This window comes from Geotrypetes seraphini, chromosome 11 (assembly GCF_902459505.1).
Source record: "Geotrypetes seraphini chromosome 11, aGeoSer1.1, whole genome shotgun sequence".
Classification (NCBI taxonomy): domain Eukaryota; kingdom Metazoa; phylum Chordata; class Amphibia; order Gymnophiona; family Dermophiidae; genus Geotrypetes; species Geotrypetes seraphini.
In genome coordinates, this window is record NC_047094.1 from 59,538,091 (window position 1) to 59,564,365 (window position 26,275).

The 26,275-nt window shown below is 41.8% G+C and overlaps 1 protein-coding gene across 4 annotated transcripts in view; it reads left to right on the forward strand.

The window, feature by feature from the left end:
* The window catches only part of GLIS2 (GLIS family zinc finger 2), a 207,762-nt gene that overhangs the window by 134,127 nt on the left and 47,360 nt on the right, over window positions 1–26,275 (forward strand). Inside the window, exon 1 of one of the 4 annotated variants that reach the window (XM_033963757.1) lies at window positions 4,112–4,211. The exons of the other annotated variants lie outside the window; for them this stretch is intronic. The gene's annotated coding sequence lies outside the window, so the exon portion shown is untranslated. Of the gene's footprint in view, window positions 1–4,111; window positions 4,212–26,275 lie in introns of those variants that run through there. 4 annotated transcript variants of the gene reach the window in all.

The following is a 26,275-nucleotide window of genomic DNA, read 5'->3' on the forward strand; positions in this document are numbered from 1 at the left end:
CAGTCCCCTGGGCTGTGCAGTTTGGCATGGCCAACAGGAGGCAGGAGTCAGCAGCCTGGCTGCTTAGGGACCTGAAGGAAATTGCACCATCTTTACACTCTTCCTCTCAGTCCCCACTTCCTGTTTAGGAAATTTGTGGCCTCTGTTCGTTAGGCAAGCTATTGGTGTCTGTGCCCTTTTCCATCGCCATCTACCAACTCTGTGATTTCCACTGAGCTGTGCTGTATGTGTGGAATGACCTCTCTGAGTTGATGCTTCATGTTTCTTTTTTGTCATATTTAAGTCTTTTACAAAAAAAAAAAAATTCCTCTCATTCTTTTCTTCCTCATGCAGTCAATTGCAGTCATGTTTACTGAAATAAATATATTACTTGACATCTGGTAGTATTTGACTTGTCTATATATCTTGACCAGACGCTGCAGTACTCTTAACCTGTTTCTGCATAACATTACATGTGTCTAGTGCAGGGGTGGGCAACGAGGGCCGGAATCCAGTCAGGTTTTCAGGATTTCCCCAATGAATATGCATGAGATCTATTTGCATGCACTGCCTCCCGTTGTATGCAAATGGGTCTCATGCATATTCATTGGGGAAATCCTAAAAACCCGACTGGATTCCGGCCCTCGTTGACCATCCCTGGTCTAGTGGCACCATAGAAATAAGTAGTAACAGAAAAGAAGCAGTGAGGGTAGGGAAAGAAGAGGAAGAGCAGCAGAGAGGACAGGGAGCACATGGGCTTTTGCTAAGGGCCTTATGCTGCCTTTTGCCTGCTGTTGTTTTTTTGTTCTTTTTTCCCTAAGGCAACTTTATTGAACCAATAAGTAGGGTTACCAGATTTTATATAAATAAAATCCAGATCCTTAGCTCCGCCCCCAGACCCAACCAGGTCTGCCCACATCAAGCTCCAGCCCCGCCCCCTCAACCTGTTCTCGTTGGCTGGGAGCACATGCGCGGATGCCCTCCCGACGCGGGTCCCAAAGAAGAAGCTTTTCAAAACCCGGACAAAGTGTCAGGTTTTAAAAAAGCCGTCCGAACGCCCGGACATGCCCTCTAAAAAGAGGACATGTCCAGGCAAATCCGGACGTCTGGTAACCCCACCAATAAGTATACAATAAATGCAATAGGAGTCAAATTCAATAGCTGGCTGAGCAAGTGATTGGAACACAGCACACAAGCCTTCATTATTAAACATTGTCCAGCTGATATTAAGCCAGCTTCGTTTAGACCAAACACAGGGACTTTATGTGAACAATAGTCAGTAAAAATCTGTATTTGTAAAAACGAGAACTGACTGTAATATATACCAGTAAAGAGAGAGCGAAAAACTCCTTGAAAGTATGCTCAGAAAAGTGAAACTCTGAAGAAGGGGTGAAAACCTCCTCTTAGGGTAAGAGTTTACCGTCCAGTCATTGCATATGCTGTTTGAATAATCACTCTCTGAGAACTGGTAAAATCATTGTACTGGTTATTAAACTTGTCTTAATGCTTCCAAAATTGACGTGTATTCTTTCTAATTTTCTTATTGCAATAAATCTCGCCGGAATACTGATGCAATACACTTATCTTGTAGATATAGACTTTTGGGGTCCCAACATGGCCCCGTTTCGTGTTCTGCTTCAAGAGACTCAGATACACTCATTTAGATACGCTATGCAACTGTAGTGAATTTCCATGAGATAATCATTTGCAAAATTCCTTCAAAGGTTCCAAACAACGGAGAACGCTGCCCGCCTCGCCAGATTTAAACCAGAGGAGAGGGGGGAGGAGAGACTCCGTGTAAAAACGGAGCATACTTTCAAGGAGTTTTTCGCTCTCTCTTTACTGGTATATATTACAGTCAGTTCTCGTTTTTACAGATATTAAGCCAGCGACAGTCAGCGTTTGTATACCACCAGGATACAATTACTCATTGCCCAATCATGTCTGGGCACTGGCATTGAATATCCGGTTTTAGGTTGGCCTAGGGTTACCAGATTTCTTCATTTAAAAAGAGGGCATGTGGCCACTCCCTGTTCCGCTCCAGCCCCCTCCCCCCCCAGCCCTGTCCCCACATGAACCTCGCCTCATCTTCCCTGAGCTCGAGAACACATCTGGGGGACCTGAGAGCATACAGAGATGCGATGTGGTGATATCACACACATGCACAAATGCATGTGACGTCATCGCTTCGCCTCCGCACATGCTCTGAGGCCCTCCAGGTATGTCCCTGAGCTCGGGGCCATCCGAAACCTGGACAAACTGCCGGGTTTTGGAAATCGGTCTGGTAATCCTAGGTTGACCGCTAAACCTTATGTGGTTAAGAGCATGAATGCAGCCCTTGACCACATACTATAAGCTGAACCACTTAAAGATACAGTAGGAGTGCTATTTAAACAGCCCAATTTAAGCGGTTATCTTATGCGTTCAATGGCTGAATGTTGGCATTTGACCATGTATGTGCCTGAAATGCCTCCAAGTTATCCGTTTTTTGTGTGCAGACCCTAACCACAAAGATTCAGCAGTACTAACCAGTTAAATGCTGCTGAATGTCGGCAGTTAACCACAGACAAGCGATTTAAGCAGGCAGGAGCCTGTTCTGTCCACTTTAATCATTTTGAATATTGGCCAGCCTGTCTTTTTAGTTATAAAGTAACTCCACTAGGTTATCCCTATAATTCCCGCCTTAATCCCTATACCCTGCCTGCTCTTTTGCAGCATTAACCTTACTAGCCTGGGCTGGGGTTTGCATTCCTGTATGATCTTCAGGAAATACCTAGGGCCAATCCTGCATTAGGTCTCTAGTAGTCCCACCATCCTTTTTGCCCACTGTGCATGTGAATGCGGGTGGTCCCTGACAGTCAGTGACTACACTGAGGTTTGGGTTTCTTTGTTTGTTTGGGGTTGGTTGTTTTTTTTTTTACATTTTTGCATTTTTTTTTTTCATGTTCATCTGGGATATTTGGAAAAAATTTTAAAGAAAACAATAACTTTTTGACAGATCTACACATTCTGCACTTGTTTGTTATTAGTATATAGCTTTAACATCTTTAAAAAAAAACTAAAAACTAAATGCCATTCTTGAGCGATCTGAACACAAATAATCTTGGTTGTCCCATTAGCTGAAGGTTTTCATGCCAGTCCTGGAAATCCTACCCCTCAGCCCTGATCGATGAGGGGCGTGTATACAGGAAGTTCATCAGAGCATACAGTGAAATCATTTTTACAGTGGAAATGCTGCTCTCTGCGGTCCACGGCCTGCAGACAGATGAGAGCTTGCATGCAGTGCCAAAACTGCTGCACAGGCAGCACCTGATCCCTGTTAATACCAGATTCAGAGGGGCTGAGGAATGCTGCTTCAGAGCCCTAGGGGGAAAACATTACAACCAGCCTCTGCTGTTTGAAAGGTTTTGTTTGATTTTTCTTCCTCCCGTATGATAGCCCTCTCCCTTCTGGGGTGGGGAGCGTCTTTCAGATTCATTGTAATCTCACCACTCATATGCACAGGAGTCCACTCCTCCCTTCCTCCCACCTTCCCAGGCTCGGGAACAAAGGGCTGTTGTTTCTCTTTTCCCTTTCATCTCCTCTTTCCTTCCTTCCTTCCTCTGCATCTCAGCCTGAAAGGCTGGGTCCCAGCTGGCCTTTGAGGAGCAGTGATTACCAGCTGTCTATAACACACCAAAGTCAGTCAGAGGCTCCAGGGTACAAAGGTGCATGGGCAAGTTTACCGGGGTTTCCCCTGCCATTCCACAGAACAGCTTTTAGTGAATTATAGCTATGAATAACAGCAGTATAGTGCTTAGAGGCAGGTCTGGGGCGGTGAGCAGGGTCAGTAGGACCCCAGGTGGTGACTGAGGCAAAGGAGTTTAAAGGTGGCAGGTGAACTGAGTACAATGAAAGAGGTAAGCGGTCCCTTAAGACTGTCGAGCAGGGACGGTCTCTTACATGTTTAATGTATATTGCTGCATATATCTCATAGTACTGTAGAAATAAGTAACATAGTAGATGATGACAGATAAAGACCCGAAAGGTCCATCCAGTCTGCCCAACCTGATTCAATTTAAATTTTTTTTTCTTCTTAGCTATTTCTCGGCAAGAATCCAAAGCTCTGCCCGGTACTGTGCTTAGGTTCCAACTACTGAAGTCTCCGTCAAAGCTCACTCCAGCCCATCTACACCATTGAAGCCTTCCCTAGCCCATCCTTAACCGAACGGCCATATAAAGACACAGACCGTGTAAGTCTGCCCAGTACTGGCCTTAGTTCTTCAATATTTAATATTATTTTCAGATTCCAGTAGTAGTAGTGAAGACAGTAAAAGGACTAAGGATATGGAAAGAAACCAAAGTGTTCTCTTTCATACTGTGATAGGATGTCTAGATTAAAGCAGCACATACTAGCAACTCCACCATCTAGGCAGAAGTAGCAACTCTTAGTTGGAAGATACTTGAAAGGTCAATGAGTAAACCGAGTTCAGCTTTCAAACTGCTGCCGGGAACCTCCATCATGTACTTTACTTGCAGCAGTCTGAGTAGATAGACATGGTTTAAAGCCATTTAAAGAACAGCATGCAAAAGTGAGATACAAAAGAAGTAGCTGAAAAGGGAAGAGAAAGAGGTTAGCCTTCATAAACTTCATAAAAAGAGGATGACAGGCAGCAATATCTGGAATAGCTAAGGAAAGCTGGGAAAGTAGTCAGGAAAGTAAAGAGGTAAATGAAAGAAAAATTAGGGGGGGGGACAAAGCATTTAAAAGATATGTCAGTGATAGGAGGGAGACTCAAAGAGAGAAGGAATATGTTGAAATTGATGAAGGAAATGCTGACTCGCTAAATATTGTGGAGTAGAGGAGTAGCCTAGTAGTTAGACAACTAGGCTTGACATCTAGGGGTGCCCGGGTCAAATCTGCTGCTCCTCTTCCTTGTGATCTTGGACAAGTCACTTTAACCCTTCATTGCCTCAAGTATTAGATTTTAAAATTAGATTGTGAGCCCTCTAGAACAGTGTTTTTCAACCGCTGTTCCGCAGCACACTAGTGTGCCGCGAGATGTTGCCTGGTGTGCCGCAGGGCCGCCATCAGGGCAGTACTACCAGTCCTGCATTCAGGGGCCCGGAGCTGACAGGGGGCCCGAGCTCCCCCAGGGTCCTAGGCAGTGTTCTAAGGCAGGGGCGCCAGTAGCTCGCCAAGGCAAAGTGAGTCGATCACCCAGGACTCACTTTGTCTTGGCGATCTAATCTATCGAGCCGATAAGTCTTCTTCTCCCCGATGTCAATTCTGCAGTCGGAGAGGAAGTTCGGGCCAGCCAATCGCTGCCTGGCTGGGCGGAACTTCCTCTCCGATTGCAGAATTGACGTCGGGGAGAGGAAGACTGATCGGCCCGAAGCAGGGAGAGCATGCGTCGGCGTCGGCTTTGGGGCCTGTTATCCATTGGTGGGTCCTGTTCCCCGATGGCAGCGGCAGTGGCAGTGGCTTGGGGAACGGCAGGGAGAAAGAAAGAAAGGGGGCAGGCAGGGAAACAGAAGGAAAGAAGAGAAACAGAAAAAAAGAAAGAAAGGTCAGGGAGAGAGGAAGGAAAAGTTGGGGGAGGGAATGAGGTGTGGAGGAGAGAAAGCATACAGGCTGATAGAAGGGAAGAAAGATTGGATGCACAGTCAGAAGAAGAAAGTGCAACCAGAAATCACCAGACAAGGTAGGAAAAATGATTTTATTTTAAATTTAGCAAAGTGGAGGCAGTATTACCACAGTTTTCAAAGGAATTTGCCCAAATAACTTAATAGTTAACTGGGTAAATTCCCAGAGATGAAAACTTCCCTTCACTTACTATGCACAGTTCTGAATTTATATCTGCTGTCTATATTTTACAATATGGTCACCTTTTACTAAACCGCAATAGTGGTTTTTAGCGCAGGGAGCCTATGAGCGTCAAGATTCCAGCCAGAATATCAGCTTTGTGTTCAGCCAAACAGGCCCAGGTTTCGCACTGAATAAAGTATTTTATAATTTTTCACTATTCTGTTTACTTAATATTTCATAATAAAGTAATTATAAAATACTTTCTTTGTGTTTATTTGATTCCTATTCAAGAGAATTACTTTATATATAGTCAATATAGGCACAGAGTTAAATTTTTTAACATTTTCTAATGGTGGTGTGCCTCGTGATTTTTTTTCATGAAACAAGTGTGCCTTTGCCCAAAAAAGGTTGAAAAACACTGCTCTAGAAGCAGGGAAATACCTAGTGTACCTGGATGTAACTCACCTTGTGCTACTGAGAAAAGGAGTGAGCTAAATCCAAACAAAATATTTCTGTTCTGTGTTCACGGATGAAGGACTGGGAATAGAACTGCAGAAGACAAGCACAAATAGGAATACAGTGAGGTAGACCTTGAATGATTTTCAGACTGTGATTTTGAGGAGCTAGGTAAAACTAAAGGTAGACCAAGCAATGACACTGGATGAGATAAATCCAAGGGTACTGAAAGAACTTAGGGAAGTTCTGTCAGCACCACTGTCTGACCCTTCCAATGCTTACTGAATGGGGCATGGTTACATTAGCATTTGATTGAAAACCTTACTAGATTATCTTGTGACGGGACAAAAGCGCGTGGCCAGCTCTCGCTTGTCTTACGCTCAAATGTCATGCTCGTGCTTTTTACTAGAAATCATTGGTGCTGAATTGTCTTGCGCTCTCGTCTTGGCACTCACTTGTCTTGGCGCTAATTTAGTCTGCTCCCATTTGTCCGCGCGCTTATGTCTTCGCGCAGTTATCTTACGCTCTCTTGTCTTGCGCTTATATGTCGTGTGCTCACCTGTCTTGCGCTCACTTGCCTTCACGCATTTGACCGCGCGCATATGTCTTGCGCGCATTTGACTTGCCACCCTTTTGAATTGGGAATGAACTCGGAGGACTGGAGAAGAGTGGATCTGGCTACTCCCCACAAAACCAGAAATAAAGAAGAGGCTGGGACCTAGAGACCAGTTAATCAATGGTGAGTTAATTAGTGGAAATGCTTTTCATATAGAGGATAATGCAGTTTCTAGAATTCAGTGAACTGCAGCACTTGAGGTATCATGGTTTTAACTAGAGGTAGGTCTTATCTGACAAAAAATGATGGATTTCTTTGAATTGATGGCCAGAGATTTGGATTGATTGAGAGCTCTAAATGTGGTATATTTAGATTTCAGCAAAGGTTTTGGCACATTTTTGCATAGGTGAGGTAAGGATATCCAGTAGGTTAAACAACATTTTTGCATCTATTTTATCCTTACCAACTCATTTTGAGGCCCGGTATCTACCATGTCATGTGGTTCTATATGAGCAATGGATCAGACTGTGGTAGAACATGGGTCCTAGATTTTAAAAGGGCTGACTTTTAAAGTTGAACGGAAGTTCAGAAGTAGATCTAAGAGAAGACAAGGAACTATGTTGTAATGTAGAGCAATGAAAAGAAGAACTAAAATAGAAATAAATCGATGCGTCAAGCATGTTAACAAGGAAAGGAGAAGATGATAGGGACCACTAGAGTGCGCTAAATTCTCCTGGGGTAGTATACAATTTGTGCAGAATTCTGTGTAGACACAGACATCAGTGGTTCTCCTCAATCCCTCTCCCCCTCCCCCACAGAAATTGCATGGTAAGAAGTTGAGGAAGAGGTGAATGGCTACATATCACGCTGTCATCCTCATCTGCCAGCGTAGACTCCACCATTTATTTGGACTGCAGGGTTGTAGGGAGGCTTTTTTAGTTCAAATCAACAGTGGGGCCTAAACTGGCCAAGGAGGAGGAAGAAGATGCAATCTGTTCACCTGCTTCTCCTCTTGCCACAGGGCAGGGAGGGAAGGCAGATCAAGCTTAAGAGGTGTTAGTAGCACAGAGGGGTAAGAGACAGCCAGGAGGTTGCCACGTTGGAGGGGGGGGGGGGTTGAAGAGCAAGATTGAGTGTGTGCCATGAAGTGGGGGGAGGGAGCAAACTAATGGTGTGACATGGGGGTAGAGATATGTACAAGAATATGGTACAAGAATATGAACCATATGTGCTTTGATGACACAATTCGGGAGGCTGATCAGGTGTTCAGTCTGAATAGAGACATCCATGGTGAACTGGAGTATCCTACAAAAATTGCTCGGTTTTCAAATGTATACCATCTCTCTATTCATATATCTAAAAATTTTGGAGCTGAGGCTGTGCATAAGAGTGGAGATAGGGACAGAGCAAGCTGAGAGTGAGAAATGGGAGGCTTGGACCCTGAGGAAGGAAAAGTCAGGGGAGATTTCAGGCTTTATGATAGGGGAAATCTATGCAAAAAAAAAAACACAAAAAAAACCCCAAACCCAACACACTACAAACAAACTATGTAGAATTTTTCAGAATTTTGAAATATTCTGCATGGAAAATTCAAAATGTTTGTGTAGAGTCTTATTTTGTGCAGAATTCCCCCAGGAATAACTACAGAAGTAAGAGAGAAAAGGAAAGGGTAAATATTCAGCTGGCGGAAATTAACAGTTTTAGGGCTGCCGCCAACATTATGCTCTGCCTGTTATTTAGTGCCAAGTCATATCTGGGTTTATGCAGCTGACTAAATGCAATATTCAGCACTTAACTGCCTTCGTAACACTGCATAAAGATAGGACTGTATTTTATATGGTCCGATTTATCTTGGGTGGTTAAGTGTTGAATATCGGCATTTACCGTAATTGCATAAGTGCCTGGACCACCCACAAAATAGCTGTTTTTCAGTTTTGCTGACACTCAACGTCACTAACTTAAATGCTACTGAATATCAGCGGATAGCCCCACACAGGGGATTTAACCAACCAGGAACTCCGGTCCTCGAGAGCCATATTCCAGTCGGGTTTTCAGGATTTCCCCAATGAATATGCATTGAAAGCAGTACATACAAATAGATCTCATGCATATTCATTGGAGAAATCCTGAAAACCCAACTGGAATACGGCTCTCGAGGACCGGAGTTCCCTACCCCTGCTCTAAGGCCAGTACTGGGCAGACTTGTATGGTCTCTGTCTCTTATATGGCCATTCAGTTGAGGATGGGCTTGGGAGGGCTTCAACGGCTGAAATGGTTTAGATGGGCTACAGCAGGGATCTCAAAGTCCCTCCTTGAGGGCCGCAATCCAGTCGGGTTTTCAGGATTTCCTTAATGAATATGCATTGAAAGCAGCGCATGCACATAGATCTCATGCATATTCATTGGGGAAATCCTGAAAACTCGACTGGATTGCAGCCCTCAAGGAGAGACTTTGAGACCCCTGGGCTAGAGTGAGCTTTGATAGAGACTCCAGTAGATGGAACCTAAGCACTGTACTGGGCAGAGCTCTGGGTTTCTGGCCTAGAAATATCTAAGCAAAAGAACAATTTAATTTAAATCATGAATTTATAGCACGAACAGTTGGGCAGACTGGATGGACCATTTAGGTCTTTATCTGCTATCATTTACTATAAAAAGCATAAAGAAAAATGAACAGGAAACATATACATTGGAAGAGATCAGATATTCCCAGGAGAAACAAAGGCAAGCAGAGGTTCATTCAGACGGCCAAAGAGGCAAATAGAGGAATAAGTTATGCAATCAGTAAGAAAATAAAGGTTAATAAAAAGATCAACAAAAAAGAATGCAAGTTGACTTTTTATTGGACTAACTTTATACGTTTTAAGCTATCTTCCAGGAACTAACCCCCCCTCCCCCCCGCTCAACCTGGGCTAGAAATGAGCAATAGATGACAATACTAAAATATGCAAATGAATCATACGCATTCCAAGGATAGTCTGAAGCGGAAAGGACGGGGGAAGGGGGATGTATCGATGGGTGGTGGGAAGGTGACAAGAACTGTATGGCTTATAATGTGTTAGAAAACTCAGATTTCATTAAGTCCTTTCTTGTCAGTTTCAAAGTATCTGATAATTTTTAACTTCAAAAGCTTCACATTCCTGGATTATTTTGCAATTTCCTTTTGAATATCTTGATCATAAGGTGCTTGATGCAGCATTCTTGTCCTGAAAAGTGCTTCCCAAAGATGTGTCACCTTGATCTGGATATGGCATCTGATCTTCTTGTGAGTGTGGATTAATTCTTGTCTTTAAGATCCAGCCTGTCTCCCCAGTGTATTGATCTCCTTTTCACTTTCTGCACTGAATAAATATACTGTATATTACATTAAAGGGGGAACGTGAGTAGGATGCCCTTATAGTTAATATCTGTCTCATTCTGTAACACGTCCTGGCACAGTTCACGACTTCATATATTTCAGGGATACTCACACTTTTGTTGAGATTCTTTTGAGAACTTGATTTTCATTATTTTTTTTTTTTACTCCACATTGGGTGATTGTCAAAAGGCCATTACTGGTAGAGCAGGGAATATTTCCTTCAGTAGTTCCTCTTCCTGGAATAATGGCTGTTGTTTTGTTTTCCAGCTGTGAATTGTATGTCACCACAAGGGGACTCTTCTCCCACCTTTGTCTTTTCCCCTGCATGTTCGTCTTCCCCCATTTCCCCGCTTTTCTCTTTTTCTGCTGACAGATTGAGTCCTTACCAGCAAATAGTTTTGCTTTGCTGAGGCTGTGGCTTTAAACTTCCTCTACTGGTGAGATGGAGGTCCCCGTCAGCTTGTTAAATATCACTGGGCTACCTCTTCAGACGTCTCTGCTTCTGGTTTGGGACCTGACTTCCTGTCCACCCCACTCTCTGCACTCCTACAAGCACGAGCAAACCTATGCAAAGAGTTGGACAGATGGACCATTTCCAAGAGGTGCTATTGCTTTAGTGAAATACACCTAAAAGCAAAACAAAACCCCCAAATACCAATTGTAAGCTGTTAACTTTTCATTGGGCTAACCCTACATTTCTGAACTAGATTTTGGGAGCAAAGAACCCCTATCTCAGGTCAGAACAGAATAAGTAAAAGATGGTGTTAATGGAGGATATACGAGGGGGTGCTTAAAAGTTCCTAGGCCAACCAAACAACTTCCTAAATTCTGAGCATCATTTTGCCACTGTAGCTGAAAAGAGTGTTACATTATTTTAAGTGCCAATTTGCAGAAACAAAATTCTAAGTTTTGACATTGTTTTATATCATTAATTGAACCCTATCCACATCATTCTTTTCTTGGTTAGGCTGAGAACTTTTTGGCACCCCCTTGTACATAAAATCATAAAAAGGCTTCCAGCGAAAGTCGGAAATGGAAAGTGTATGTGTGTTTGGGGGGGGGGAGGGGTTGATGGGTGATCTAAAGGTTTCAGGAAAGGTATTTAATAATTTTTTTTAAAAAATCTTTATTAATCATTTCCAAAGCAACATAAATACACAATACAACATTCTCTAATAATGATTTAAAAAAAGTAAGAAACACAAATGAACTAGAGAGGAAAAGTCGCTCCAAAATTGACACATTTTTACCCCTCCCATGTATCCCCAAGATCCTATCCCATTCTCTTCCAACCTACCCTTGGGATTTTATGATTTATATTTAGAAAGCTCAAAACTTTGCTAAGTTATTTTTTGTTAGTGTCAACAGATCTAATTATATATACTTCAAAAGCCTTACCTTCTCAAATTATGTTAAAATTTCCTTTGAAAATTCAGAACATAAGGTGCAGAATTCTGGTGCTGGAAAGTGCTTTAGGCAAACAACAAAAGAAATCCAACAGGTGTCTACAGTACAGAAACAGCAAGCAAAAACGAAAAGAATGCAGACAATATGTACAAGATACAGGCTATGTTTATTTTACCCAATGTTAAATGCAGTAACTAATACCACCTTTTTTCAAACCAAAAGACTCAACATGGTCCGTGTTTCAAAAAACACGCTTTCTTCAGGGGTCCATGGTAAGTAAGGTAAACAATAAGCCACAATTTAAATGGATAGAAAGCAACAGCATGTATTTTCAATGAGCCAACGATACATCACAAAATGGATACTGGAGCAAAAAAAAGTGCTTTCCCATAGATGTGTCACTTTGATCTGCTCTGGCATACCCGATTTTCTGTTTTGTTAACTGATTCTTGTAGTTAGTCTAATCTCCTCAGTGTAGCATTCTCCTTCTCGCTTTCTGCAGTGAATGATATATACTACATTAGAGGAGAAACATATGTAAGACCTCTCCTAGTGATCTTGGACAAGTCATTTAACCCTCCATTGCCTCAGGAATAAAAAAGTTTGTAAGCCGTCCAGGACAGGAAAGAGAAATGCCCTTCTGATCTGTCTTGACTCATCTGCAACATTTGAGATAGTCAAGGTATTCTTCTCCAGTGTTCTTCTGAGTTTCATATTTCTGATAGAGGTTACGTATTCTTGGTTTTGCTGTTGCCTTCAAGATTGTCCTTCTGTGTTCCATCATCCCAAACTATCTCCTCATGTAAACCATTGACCCTGATGTTTTTTTCAAGGTTCTGAACTTGGTCCTATTCTTTTCAATATTTTATCTAGCTGCTCTTGACATACAACTATTATATTCACTCGAAGCAGTCTCCTGTGACTGTATAACATCTCTTTCCTCTAAATTAATTTCATCTCTCCGTAGTTGTCACAAAATAAACTAAATACAAGTAAATCTAAAACAACTCTTTTCTCTGAACATCCCCACTGTTTCTCATCATATGGCCTATCTGTTAATGGTGTGCTCCTTTCTGTGAAACATCCTGTGAAAGTTTTTGGGGTGACACTCCATTCAGCTCTTAGTTTTGATCTATACCTCTCTAACTTGGAAGCAATGTTTTCCTTGCTCTAAACAGGTTTGTTCTTCACTTTAGAAAGATAAAGGTCCTTTTACTAAGGCGTGTTAGCCGTTTTACCGTGTTTTAGTGCACCCTAAATGCTAACATGTCCATTATATTCTATGGACACATTAGATCAATTTTTTTTTTACTCTTTTTCTGTCTTGTTCTGTCATTTCTTATTCCTCTCTCTGCACTCTCTTTTCCTCTTGGCAAAATCTTTAGATTATTCTGATGTTTCTAAATGGACGCAATTCAGACGAAATAAATTTCTGGCTTTGTCAGTCTGTTTTGAGTTTGGGAGCTACCTTTCAATTGCGCTTTCCATGTAAATGTTATATTTCCTATCAAAATAATAGATTTGTGTTCTATGAACCAGGACAATTACAATTTTTCTTGGAAGGCAAGGTTGTCTCAAGGACCCCGAATAATACTGGCTAGAATTTTGGTCCTTTAAGTTTCAAATAACAGGTTGCATCTCCGTATTTTTTTATTTTAATGTTTCATGTTTAATTGCAAATTCCCTTGGATTTTTCTTATGCCCCCTCCCTTCATTATGTGGACTATATTAAAAGCTCCTTTTACAAAGGTGTGTTAGGACCTTAATGCACGGAATAGCACACGCTAGCTGCTACCGCCTCCTTTTAAGCAGGCGGTAATTTTTCAGCTAGCACACCTTAGTAAAAGGAGCCCTAAATCTTCTTTAAAAAATTCAAATCTCAGCTGAAAACTTTTTACTGTGGCAAGGCTTTTCCTGATGCAACCTGATTCTCACTGCTCCATTTCCAATTCCATTTGCAGCTTCTGGTTACAGGGCAACGTGTCTTCTTCTATTAAGTTATTATAATTCATTGTTTTCAGTGATAAACTTTCTGATGCTGCTCCTCTCCTGTTCTGTTGTTTCCTGCTCTTTTTTCACAAGTGTGGCAGTTCTTTTTTTTCTTCTTCTTTGATTCTCCCTACTTTTATGATTTGTAAACCATTTGGATTTTATTTTGATTTGTGGTGTATCGAATTGATATGAACTATAGTATAAACTGGAAACTTGGAAAAAACCTATTGTACCTGAATGTAACTTGCCTTGAGCTACTACTGATAAAAGGCCTGAGCTAAATACCGAATCCCTGTCAAATGTTTTTCTCATGTGAGCTAGGGCTGCAGGAAGATAAAAAATTGTATTCGCGCTGTGCATTCATTGGTGATTAATTGCAATTAATATATAAGACATTTTTCAAAGAAAATAACCCACAAAAATTCCTGAAATCAAACAAAAACCATCTATTTATCTGTAGTTTTCTCTATCTTTTACCTACTACCTAATCCCCCATTTCTCTTTTCTTTATTCACTCTCTCAGCCCTCACCAGCCTCAGCCCCATCCTTATCTCTCCTTTCTCTTGCTTCCAGGCCAGTGTGACTCCTCTTTTCTTTTCCTTCTACTCATCCCTCTTATCAAGTATCTCATTCCTTCTCTCTATGCATCCAGTTTCCCCCCTCTCATGCGCAGTCCTCTCACTGGATCTCTTTCTTCTTTCCCCTGCCCCAAATTCAGCATCTCTCTTCCTCCTTGCCCAATGTAGCACCTCTCACCCTCTTTATCCTCCTCCCCCCGATGCAGCACCTCTTGCCCTTTATGCCCAACCTGAGTCCAACACTTCTTTCTTCCTTACTCCACATGCAGCAGCTCTTTCCCTCCTTGCTCACATTTCCCTGTTTGCAGCGCCTATCACCCTCCTTGCCCTGAGTCCAGCATTTTTTCACCTCTCCTTGCCCCCTCCCCCATGCATCACCCCTCATATCCCCTAGTACTAGTTTTCACACCGATCACTGCACAATTACTAGGGGTAGACTGGGCAAAGCCGGTTAAATCTGATCTGGAGCAGCCCAACTTGGCCCAGCCCCTTCTCAGTGGTCCAGCAAATCTCCTTCTCCCTTCTCTTCCCTTCCCAATGGTTCAGCATATCTCCTTCTCCCTTATCTTTCTTTATTTCTCTAATGGTCCAGTGTATCTTTCTCCCTACCCTTTCCTTCCCTCCCTAATGGTCCAAAATGTCTCCTTCTACCTTTTTCTCCAATGGTCCAGCTTAACTCTTTCTCCCTTCCCTTCCCAGTGATCTACATTTCTCTCCCCTCTACCATTTCTCCACTCTCCCTTTCCAAATGGGCCAGCTTTGTTCTTCTTCCCCCCCCCCCCTCTATGGTTCTTTATCTCTGCCTCCTCTTCCCTTTTCAGCTGGCAAACTGGTATCTCCATTCTCCCTTGGCCTTTCAAGCCCCCCTCCCCTCTGGGTGTAACTTTTTTTTAAAAGTTTTATGCTTAGAATGTGGCTGGCAATCCTGCAGTGATGTATACTCATTGCTAGCGCCCTATCCACAGACCTTCATTCTGACAACTTCCTGTTTCTGCATAGGCAAAACTGGGGAGAATATCAAACATTTTTTTAAAATCCTCTTGCAAAGGTATACCTGCAGGGCAGGGAGAGTGGAGAAGGGCTTGAGAGACTAAGGGTGATGATGTTTTGCTAGAGGGTAGGAGGGGCTCCTGTGTGGCTGCAACAGGGAAGGAGACGGAACAATAAGGTAATGCACGGAGTTAAAGTTTTTTTAAAAAGTACCTGATGGGCTATCAGCATCAGGCTGCAGGAGGAAGGTTCCACGGCCAGCAGAGTCAGGTTGGTTTGAGTTCGCAGGGGAGCAAGAAATCTTTGGAACATCCACTACTAGCATATCAGACTGCTTTCTACGACAGGGAATTTCGACCATTGTTGCGTAGTGCTTGTTCTTATAAACACTTTAGAACTTAACTGAAAACTTATCTTTTTTCAATGTATCTGGCGAATTAAGTTAAATGATCCTTGGCTATGTTATTTTTAATCTTTTGTTAACCGTGTTGAACTTACGGTTGTGTGGTTTATAAGTACGATGTTATGTTAGCTCCGGGGCTGCGGGGCACATCGGGGAAACGGTGCCAGGCCGCAGCAGCTGAAGAGGGCAGCTGGTGCTGGAGCAGTAGAGTGCCGAGTCTGTGGTCTGAAAAAAGCTGCGGTGTCTGTCAGCGTGTCCCTGTTGCCACTGGCTCTGTCTGACCCAGAAACAGGAAATGGCGAGTCCCAAAATAGGAGCAGCAGATCAGGTAATCGCAATTATTTTTTTTAAATCTGCATTAAAGATTTAGTTTGTTAATATGTTATTAACGTGCTAAATCTGCAGTCCTAATGTGAGTAGCTTTTGGGTCCTTAAAATTTTACTGATTTTTGCTTCAGATTGAGCAGTTATGGGAAGCCCAGTACTGACAGAACAGGAAATATCTCTCCAGTATTAGTGACTGTTGGATTTTGTAATTTTTCTCAGTTTCTGACACTGGATTTATATCACTACAAGATTCACTCTCTTTTTGATTTATTTTATTTTATTTTATTTTTTTTTAGTAAAAACAGGACTAAAACCTTTAAACAAAAATGCTACCATCCTAAAATTATCTTAAGGAAGATTGCTTCTTCTCTTAAAACATCTAGAATAAACTTACTGCTATACAAAGAGAGAAAACCACAGGGATAGTCTCTTTTAGCAACATACAATCCAGAGCTGGAAAATGGAGAAAAATCAATCACAAAAGACCTTTAGCTGCTCCTTCTGGAGGATGAGTCACTGAGCAAAATGTTCCCGGCTCATAACATTTTTTTTTTTTTTTTGCTTTTAGTTATTAATCTTCATTTCTGTGCATTTCAGTGGACTAACACAGCAACCACATTACTTTATCCAACATAAGACGATCCTATCATTCTTCTCTAATGTAGTACATATATCATTTAATGCAGAAAATGTGAAGGAGGGCGGAGTACCGGAAAGAGGTCAGATGGTATAAGATCAGGTGCCAATAAGTGGACCAAGGTGGCACCTCTATAGAGGAGCATTTTTTGGGACCATATGCTTTATGGACTACAATACGCAAAAAGAATTTTTAAAGCAATCTAAGAATGTAAGAGTTTTAAGTTAAAATAGTGCTGACAAGAAAGAACATTTAAGATCTTGGCTTTCTAAAGCTTAATAAACCATAAGATTCAACTGCTTATCTCCTTCTGATCACTCAATAACCTTCCCCCTGCTCAAGCCTCTCCTCTTTAGACTAGCATTGGAAATTTTTCATGATTCACTTATTTTCTAGTATTGAAATCTTTTGCTCCTTCTGTTGTGATCCAAAGAAAGGGGTGTTAGCACGGAACATTATTCAAGAAATGTATGAAGTTAATTCAATAAAAAGATTTCACCATATACAGGTACAAGATCCTTTATCCGAAATTCTAAAAACTGAAAAGCTCCAAGAACAAAACTTTTTTTTTTTTTTTTTGTAACTTTGTTGCATTACGAATTTGTACCAAAAAAAAAAGCTTATTTATAGCATCAAAAGTGAAACCTGGCCCCGAAGACACCTTAAAAATTTCACTCTAGGCTGATAGCAGTTCCGTTTTTTCATCTTATCTCACACTGGTATACCTCTGAGTTGCTGCCGGTGGCCATAGCACTTCATATTCGTTGCCTGCTGTGGCCCCGCATGCTTCTCTCTGTCACCCCCAGCCAAGAAGGAAAAAGGAAGTGAAGTCAGCAAGGCACAGGAGGCAGCAGAGAGAAGCCTGCAGGGCTGCAGCAGGTGACGAATATGAATTGCTACAGCCACTGGTGACGCATCTCAAAGTAAAAAAAAACACCAAAAAACGACTCTTCTTGAGACAATAAACTCCATTGACAACTAGTAGCTTCTTCAAATCCAACAATTACTTCCTCATCCTATGTAAACTGTTCTAATATTTCCTCAATGCTGCCCTGTAGAACCCTACCCCCATCCCTCTCCTCCTCCTGCTTAAAGTCCCCTCTCTTCTTTTCTGCTATCTGTTGGTCTAACACCTGAATTGTACATCGCCTTGAACCTATTTAGGCATAGAGCGACTCACAAATTGTAGATTAGATTATTAGATCATTCCAAAAATGGAAAAATTCTAAAATCCGAAATGTCTTCGGTCCCGAGCATGTCAGATAAAGGATCTTGTACCTTTATTTTGGACTTTTTGATAGTTTGGTTTTATTGATTAACCTTTAGTCCTGTGCACTGAAATGGGAAAATGAGAACCATAGTACACTGTTCAGAAAGGAACCCTTTTTCATACAGCATGCCTCTCGTTACCGAGTTGAAAACACTACTATTCAATTCCAAGGTGGGCAACACTTATTCATAGAGGGCCTCGTGAATGTCAGTATTACCACTAGCAGGCCACAACATTATGTAATGTCTGAACTGGAAATGCACAGAGCTCCACAAACTTTCTGTGATAAATAAGTAAAAATGTAACTATAAACAATGGAAATAAACTGCTTGAGTGGTTATTAGTACTACTAATTAACTACTACTAATCCTCTGGTATTCTTTTCCACCCCAAAATATCAACCAAGAATACAGTACCCTAAAATGTAATGCTCCTGGAAATGTCCAGCTATCTTATTTGTTATCTTATCTGTTATGGTATAGCGGTATATAAGAAATATAATTATTATTATTTTATTTGTAATATTGCCTAGAAATGTCCAGTTGTCTTACTTGTTATCTAATTTGCAATATCTCCTGGAAATATCCAGCTATCTCATCTCATTTGTAACCCCAAATTGTAACTTTCCTGGAAATGTCCAGTTAGCTCTTTTGTAATCCGCCTAGAACTTCAAGGTACAGGCGGAATAGAAGTCACTAATGTAATGTCATGTCTATAGTGCTACTAGAAGTACACAGTGTTATATACATGTTATATGTAGGTACTTTGTCTCTAGTGGGTTCACAATCTAAGTTTTTTTAATGTGAATTTTTATTGAAGTTTCAAGTTTATTAGATGACTTGATAAATCGCTTAATCAAATATTCTAAGCGATGTACACTTTAAATTTAACAATTATTAAATATAAAAAACAAAAATAAACAATACAGTACATACAATTATTAAATAATGGGTAAGAACTCATGATTATTAACATTGATAAACATGGGAAAGAAGGGATGAACTACAATTCATAAAGTAAAGAAGAGACATTGAGGGGAAACACAAAAGGAAATAATTAACACAGGTTTCATATAGAAAAACATAATACTAAAACTAAAATTATGATATAAAAGCATCTTTAAAAAGGAAGGTTTTAAGTTCAGTTTTAAATTTTCCTAGTTCTTTTTCCTCTCGTAAAAAAATAGGAAGAGCGTTCCATGTCTGTGGTGCAGTACATGAAAAAATAAATTGTCTCCTTGTATTGATAATTTTTAACGAAGGGACAGATAGCAGATTTTGTTCGCTAGAACGTAATATTCTTTTTGTAGAATAAGGAACAAGAAATCGATATAAAAATGCAGGGGTCTTGTTGATCAGAGTCTTAAAGATAATTAGACATAATTTATAAGTAATTCTGTAATTAACAGGGAGCCAATGAGCCTCTTTGAGGAGTGGTGTTACATGATCATGACAAAAGAAACAGAGGAACATACATCATCTCATTAAAATCACATTACAAAAAATAAACTCTCACCAACCTAGGAAACAAGTAAAGAATAAACAACTCCCCCCCCAATCCACAAACAAAAAAAATGTAAACCGTTCTGAGTTCCCTTGGGAGAACAATATAGAAAATTGAATAAATAAATAAACACAGCATTATTCAAAGATATGAAAAACCCCTCCTTAACAGAGTCACCAGGTTCACAATCTGTAAGTTTTGTGAGCTATTCTGAAAATATTTGTGAAATACAATATGTGGCTCAATAACATTAATTTGAGAAGAAAAATTGAGATGCTTCAGAACAACTCTCGAAGTAATAATTTAAGGTTGATTAATTTCCCTAGGCTTGCGATGGTAACCCCTAGGAAAATGCTTAAGAGATACTTAGAAATTTTAGAGGTTTCAGAAGAAACGTTACCTCCATTTTCATGCACGTATTACTTGCCTAATAGAAATTTAACTCAACAACAACAAAAGTCTCCAGCTCCAAGAACCAATGAATGTTTCTGAACTATTGGAGACGTCAGATAAAGAGGCTGCTACATTGATTATAACAGTAGCTCTTTTGAAAGATAAATCATGGTTGTTAAAAATTTTCTTTAAAAATAGACAGAGAGAATTTTTAGGTCATAAAATACATATGTTTCCTGACCTTTCACGAGAGACGCAAAAGCGTCACCATGAATTTCTTCTTTTGAAACCTGAGGTTATTTCTTTGGGAGCTACATTTTATTTGAGACATCCTTGTAAGTATATTGTGTGTTACCGTACTGTTAAATATGGTGGTGGTGGTGGGGGGTTTACCAAATCAGTTGACAACTTTCTTGGCGTTATCTTGTCTCGATGTAGAAAAATCTTGAGCCCTATAGATTTGGATTTAAATGGAACCTTGCTCTCAGCTCTATAGACAATAGCATTCTTTAATATATATTTCTTTTTCCTTTTACTCGCTTATTCGATCTTGGACTCGTTTTGAGGACTTGAGCATAAATAGTTATTTTCTTTAATTAATGAATGTTAAAGATTCATATTTTATTGGAATTTAATTTGTACACTATTATTGCTTTCTTTACAAGTGTAATACTTGATGTTTAAGTCTGAAAATTAATTTTAAAAAAAGGATATAGTGGTCCTTAAGGGTTTCAATATACTATGGAAACTCTGTATACTCTGAAAGTATTTTGATTTTTCAGCTTTCAGGATTCTGGTCCAGTTGTTGGTTCTCAGTCATTTGGATTATTGCAATATCACTTACTTGGCAAATATTAAGAAAAACCTAACAAAGTTACGAATAATCCAAAACACTGCAGTTAGGCTCATTTACGGACTAAGGAAATATGATCACATCACACACATTGTTATCATGAACTGCATTGGTTGTCCCTAGAGGCACAAATTATTTTTAAATTGGGACGTCTTTATTATAAGGTATTGATGGATCTGGTCCCTTCCTATATGACAGACTTGTTTTGCATCATTCTTGTACCACTAAAGCCTTCTTTATTTTTCCACCATTCAAGGGCTATAGGTATAATAGATATCATGATAAACCACTCTCTTTCCAGATTGCACTATGGGACAAAGATTTTAAGCGGCTCTTTTTTTCATTGGTTTCTTATCTTCATTATAGGAAACAACTTAAGACATTCTTGTTCTCTAAATTTTTTGGTTCTTAACATTAATGTATCCATCATTCTGAATTTTGTTTAGTTAGTAACTAATCTTTTGTAAACCGCATTGAACTTTATGGTAACTGCGGTTTAGAAATAAATTTTTATATGTTATGTTATGTTATCAAGTTACATAAAGCAGCCGTTTTACCATCTGCCAATTAAAGGATTAAAATTGCCCAAATTCTGCTAAATGATGTTTTCTGTGCATACTTCTCATGGTCTTGCAGACCACATAAAATTCAGTGGTAGGCCATAGGTTTCCTACTCCTGACGTCATGAAGTCATCTAGAAAGGAATATTTGTCATGAGGAAAATAAGAACCAAAGAACAGCCATACTGGATCAGACCAATGGTCCAACTAGCCCAGTCTCCTGTTTTCAACAGTAGACAAACCAGGTAAAAGTACCTGGCAGAAACCCAAATAGTAGCAACATTCCATTCTACTGATCCAGGGCAAGCAATGGGTTCCTCCATGTCTGTCTCAACAGCAGACTATGGACTTTTCCTTCAGGAACCTATCCAAACCTTTCTTAAACCTGTTATCCAGAAGAGAGCCATCTCCTATGCTGTGGGTTTTTCACTCTCTGCCATAACTGTACCGTGCTGGGTTCCCTTGTAAGTAGCATCATTGGTATGTTATTGCTTCTATTCCATTGCACAGTCCAGTTTTTCTCCATAAAAGTTACTGGTCTCCTTAGAAAGAAATTACATGATTTCCTGTGGCTAGTGATTGTGTTGTTATGAAATGGGTGGCTAATGTTTGTTCAGGACAGAACATTTGTGTAAATGACTGTGGACTGAAATCCTATCAACACATAGGCTGTCATTCCATTGGTTGTTGAGGAGATGGGAGGATATGTTTTATGAGCAGGAAGTCCTTAAGTAATGGAAACCTCTTCACATACATGATCAGTAAAAAGTAAACCCCGTTGGGTCCATTTTCAAAGCTGTTGGTCAGATTTATTTAAATACCAGCTGCAGTATATTTAAATAACATGCTTGAATGTATGTATTCACCACTGACCACTGGTCATTCAGCAGTCTTAACATAAACATGCAAGCTGTCCATTTAGCAATGTGGTAAATGACAACAGATAAAGACTAAGGATGAGCAGCCAGAAAATATGTTTCATGTTATTTCCCATGGGAATTTTCTGGCTATTTTGTTAGTCTCTGATATTAGTGAGCATTTTTTTCCCTCAAGTTTGCACATGCACAGTAGCTGCTCATCTACAATGGTTCACACACTTTTGGAAAAGTGTATTCTGTTTCTGAAACAGTGCTGTTTCTGCATAGTGTGTACTGTTATCAGCTTACAAACATGATGGCAGATAAATGCAAAATGGCCCATCCGCAACATCCACTATCTCCTCCTCTCCCTAAGAGATCCCATGTGCCTGTCTCATGTTTTCTTGAATTCCAACACCATCTTTGTCTGTTTGGGAGACTATTCCACGCATCTACCACCCTCTCTGAGCCTATCAGCTCTTAATCTCATTCTATGCCTTTTCACTCTGGAGTTTTCTTTCAACTGAAAGAGACTCACCTCATGTATTTATGCCACATAGGTATTTAAACGTCTCTATCATATCTTCCCTCTCCTGCCTTTCCTCCAGCGTATACATATTGAGATCTTTAAGTCTGTCCCCGTATGCCTTATGACACAGACCATCAGCCATTTTAGTTGCCTTCCTCTGGACTGACTTCATCCTATTTATAGCTCTTTGAAAGTGTAGTCTCCAGAATTGTACACAATATTCTAAATGAGAACTCACTAGAGTCTTATACAGGGCATCAATACACTTCTCCTTCAATATTCATGGGGGTTGGCAGAGCCGGCTGGCGAATATTAAAAAACCGCGAATAATATTCGGGCCAGTTCTGACCCACCCCCCTCTTTCCCCTGGAATTAAAACTGTATTCCAGACCTTCCCTGCCTCCCTCCCGCTTTCTCCTGGAATTCCTTAAGCCTTATCTGGTGGTCTAGCGGGTTTTTGGGGCAGGAGCGATCTTCCTATGCTCCTGCCCCGTGCAGATCAGTCATAGGAAATGGCTGCCGTGAGCTCCCGTAGTCTCTTGAAAATACGACGGGAAGCTCATGGCAGCCATTTCCTATGAGTGATTGTAGGAAGATCGCTCTTGCCCCGAAAACCCACTAGACCACCAGATAAAGCTTAAGGGATTCCAGGGGAAAGCAGGAGTAACCGAATACGCGGATGCTGAAACTGTGGATTCGGATGGAGAAGTGTACCTCCTTTTTCCTACTGGCCATTCCTCTCCCTATGCACCTAAGCATCCTTTTAGCTTTAGCCTTTTCAACTTGTTTGGCCCCCTTAAGATCATCACATACTATCACACCCAAGTCCCGCTCCTCATTTATGCACAAAAGTTCTTCACCCCCTAAACTGTATCATTCCCTCAGGTTTCTGCAACTCCATGACTGTCATTGTCTGCCCGCTCAGCGGAGTTCCAAAATGTTATTATGCTCTTTGGGATCCTCCATGTTCTTCTGGTCTCTGGGATAGTTCTGGTTAGTTGGTTCCTTGTTCATTTCTGGTCACTTGGCTCTTCTGGTCACAGGAGAGATGGACTGCACCTGAGCGCAGCGGGAACTAGACTACTAGTAAACAATGTCAGGAGAGGAATAGAGCAGGCTTTAAACTAAGAAGAAGTGGAAAGCTGACAGTCGACCAAGCGTCGATGATTCGGAAGAAAGTATCCCGCGAAGATACTAAGGGGCAAAAAGGCTGGAAAGAAACAAAGGGCAAATTACAGGAGTTGACCAACCCGGAAGAGGAGGTTAGGAAGATTGTAGCACAAGAGAAGAAACTAAAGATCGAAGCACAGGGAAAGGAAATAAAGACAAGAAAATACCAGGATCTAAATTGCATATATACCAATGCAAGGAGCCTAAGGAACAAAATGGGGGAACTAGAAGTCATGGTCAAAGCAGAGGACATAGACATCATTGGGGTCTCTGAAACATGGTGGAATGAAGATAACAAATGGGATACAGTACTGCCGGGGTACAAGCTCTATCGCCAGGACAGGTCAGGACAGAAAGGAGGTGGAATAGCCCTTTACATAAAAGAAAGCATACACTCGACCAGAGTGGACACAGCAGAGACGACCAACAAACTGGAATCGCTATGGGTTAAAATACCTGGAAGGAAAGGGCCTGAGATAAAGATGGGCCTATACTATCGTCCACCTGGACAAACCGAAGATGTTGATGAAGAAATGAAAGCCAAGATGAAGAGAGAATACAAAAGCAGTAACACAGTTATTATGGGAGACTTCAACTATCCCAGGATAGACTGGAGTCTTGGAAGCTCAAAATGCGCTAGGGAGACAGGATTCCTGGAGGCTACGCAGGATTGCTTCATGGAGCAGCTTGTCAGAGAACCGACGAGAGGGAATGCCACTCTGGATCTAATCCTAAGTGGGTTAGAAGGACCTGCAAAGGAAGTGAAAGTAGTGGGACCGTTGGGAAACAGCAATCATAATATGATCAAGTTCAAGGTTGAAGTAGGAATACCAAAGGGAAAGAGAACCATAGCGACAACTTTTAACTTCAAGAAAGGAAACTACGAAGCGATGAGGAGAATGGTAAGGAAGAAACTTAGGAACACTTCCAAGAAATGGCAGACGATAGAGAAAACCTGGTCTTTTTTCAAGGACACAGTGAGCGAGGAGCAAAATCTGTATATCCCTAGATTCAGAAAGGGATGCAAAAAGAGTCGAGCAAAAGACCCGGCCAGGATAACTAAAGAAGTGAAGGAAGCGATAGGCAATAAGAAGACTTCATTCAGGAAATGGAAAAAGGACAAAACTGAGGAGAACTGGAAAGACCACAGGAAGTATCAAAAAGAATGTCATCTTTTGGTTAGAAAAGCCAAAAGAGAGTATGAAGAGAGACTAGCCAGGGAAGCACGAAATTTCAAACCGTTCTTCAAATACGTTAAAGGGAAGCAGCCAACTAGGGAGGAGGTGGGACCGCTGGATGACGGAGACAGGAAGGGAATGGTGAAGGAAGAGAAAGAAGTGACAGAAAGACTTAACATGTTATTTTTGTCTGTATTTACAAAAGAGAACACATCCAACATCTTCAAAGGAAACCAAGCAGAAAAATTAACATCCATGGAAGTAAGCCTTGAAGAAGTACGCAGGTAGATAGAAAAATTAAAAACTGACAAATCCCCGGGTCGAGACGGAATTCACCCAAGGGTTCTGAAAGAACTAAAGGAGAAAATAGCTTTTTCTGCCTCAGACATCGCTCAGTGGGCCGCAGAAAGCCAGCCTCGTGCCTGCAGAGACCGGAGAGGAGCGTGGGAGCACTGCTCCGCCCCCCTCCCGAACCAGCAGGAGCCCGACATCAAAACCATCAGCTCCACCAGAGCGCAGCCTTTTCTGCCTCAGACATCGCTCAGTGGGCCGCAGAAAGCCAGCCTCGTGCCTGCAGAGACCGGAGAGGAGCGTGGGAGCACTGCTCCGCCCCCCCTCCCGAACCAGCAGGAGCCCGACATCAAAACCATCAGCTCCACCAGAGCGCAGCCTTTTCTGCCTCAGACATCGCTCAGTGGGCCGCAGAAAGCCAGCCTCGTGCCTGCAGAGACCGGAGAGGAGCGTGGGAGCACTGCTCCGCCCCCCTCCCGAACCAGCAGGAGCCCGACATCAAAACCATCAGCTCCACCAGAGCGCAGCCTTTTCTGCCTCAGACATCGCTCAGTGGGCCGCAGAAAGCCAGCCTCGTGCCTGCAGAGACCGGAGAGGAGCGTGGGAGCACTGCTCCGCCCCCCTCCCGAACCAGCAGGAGCCCGACATCAAAACCATCAGCTCCACCAGAGCGCAGCCTTTTCTGCCTCAGACATCGCTCAGTGGGCCGCAGAAAGCCAGCCTCGTGCCTGCAGAGACCGGAGAGGAGCGTGGGAGCACTGCTCCGCCCCCCTCCCGAACCAGCAGGAGCCCGACATCAAAACCATCAGCTCCACCAGAGCGCAGCCTTTTCTGCCTCAGACATCGCTCAGTGGGCCGCAGAAAGCCAGCCTCGTGCCTGCAGAGACCGGAGAGGAGCGTGGGAGCACTGCTCCGCCCCCCTCCCGAACCAGCAGGAGCCTGACATCAAAACTAACAGCATCAACGGCGTGCAGCCGTTCGGCGTGCCGTCGAAGGCGCACGTCAAAGGCGCGTGCGCCTTAGCTAGCGCCTTTGCGAAGCACCTGCGCGAGGCAACTGCACAGGTGTCCGCGGAACCCCCATCATCCAAATCCATTCAACCCCAGCCAAGACCTCTGAAAACACAGTCCAGACTGCGGATAATTCAGGGCCAACCTTTCAACAGGCATAGGCACTGCAGCCGGACAGAGACACAGCCAG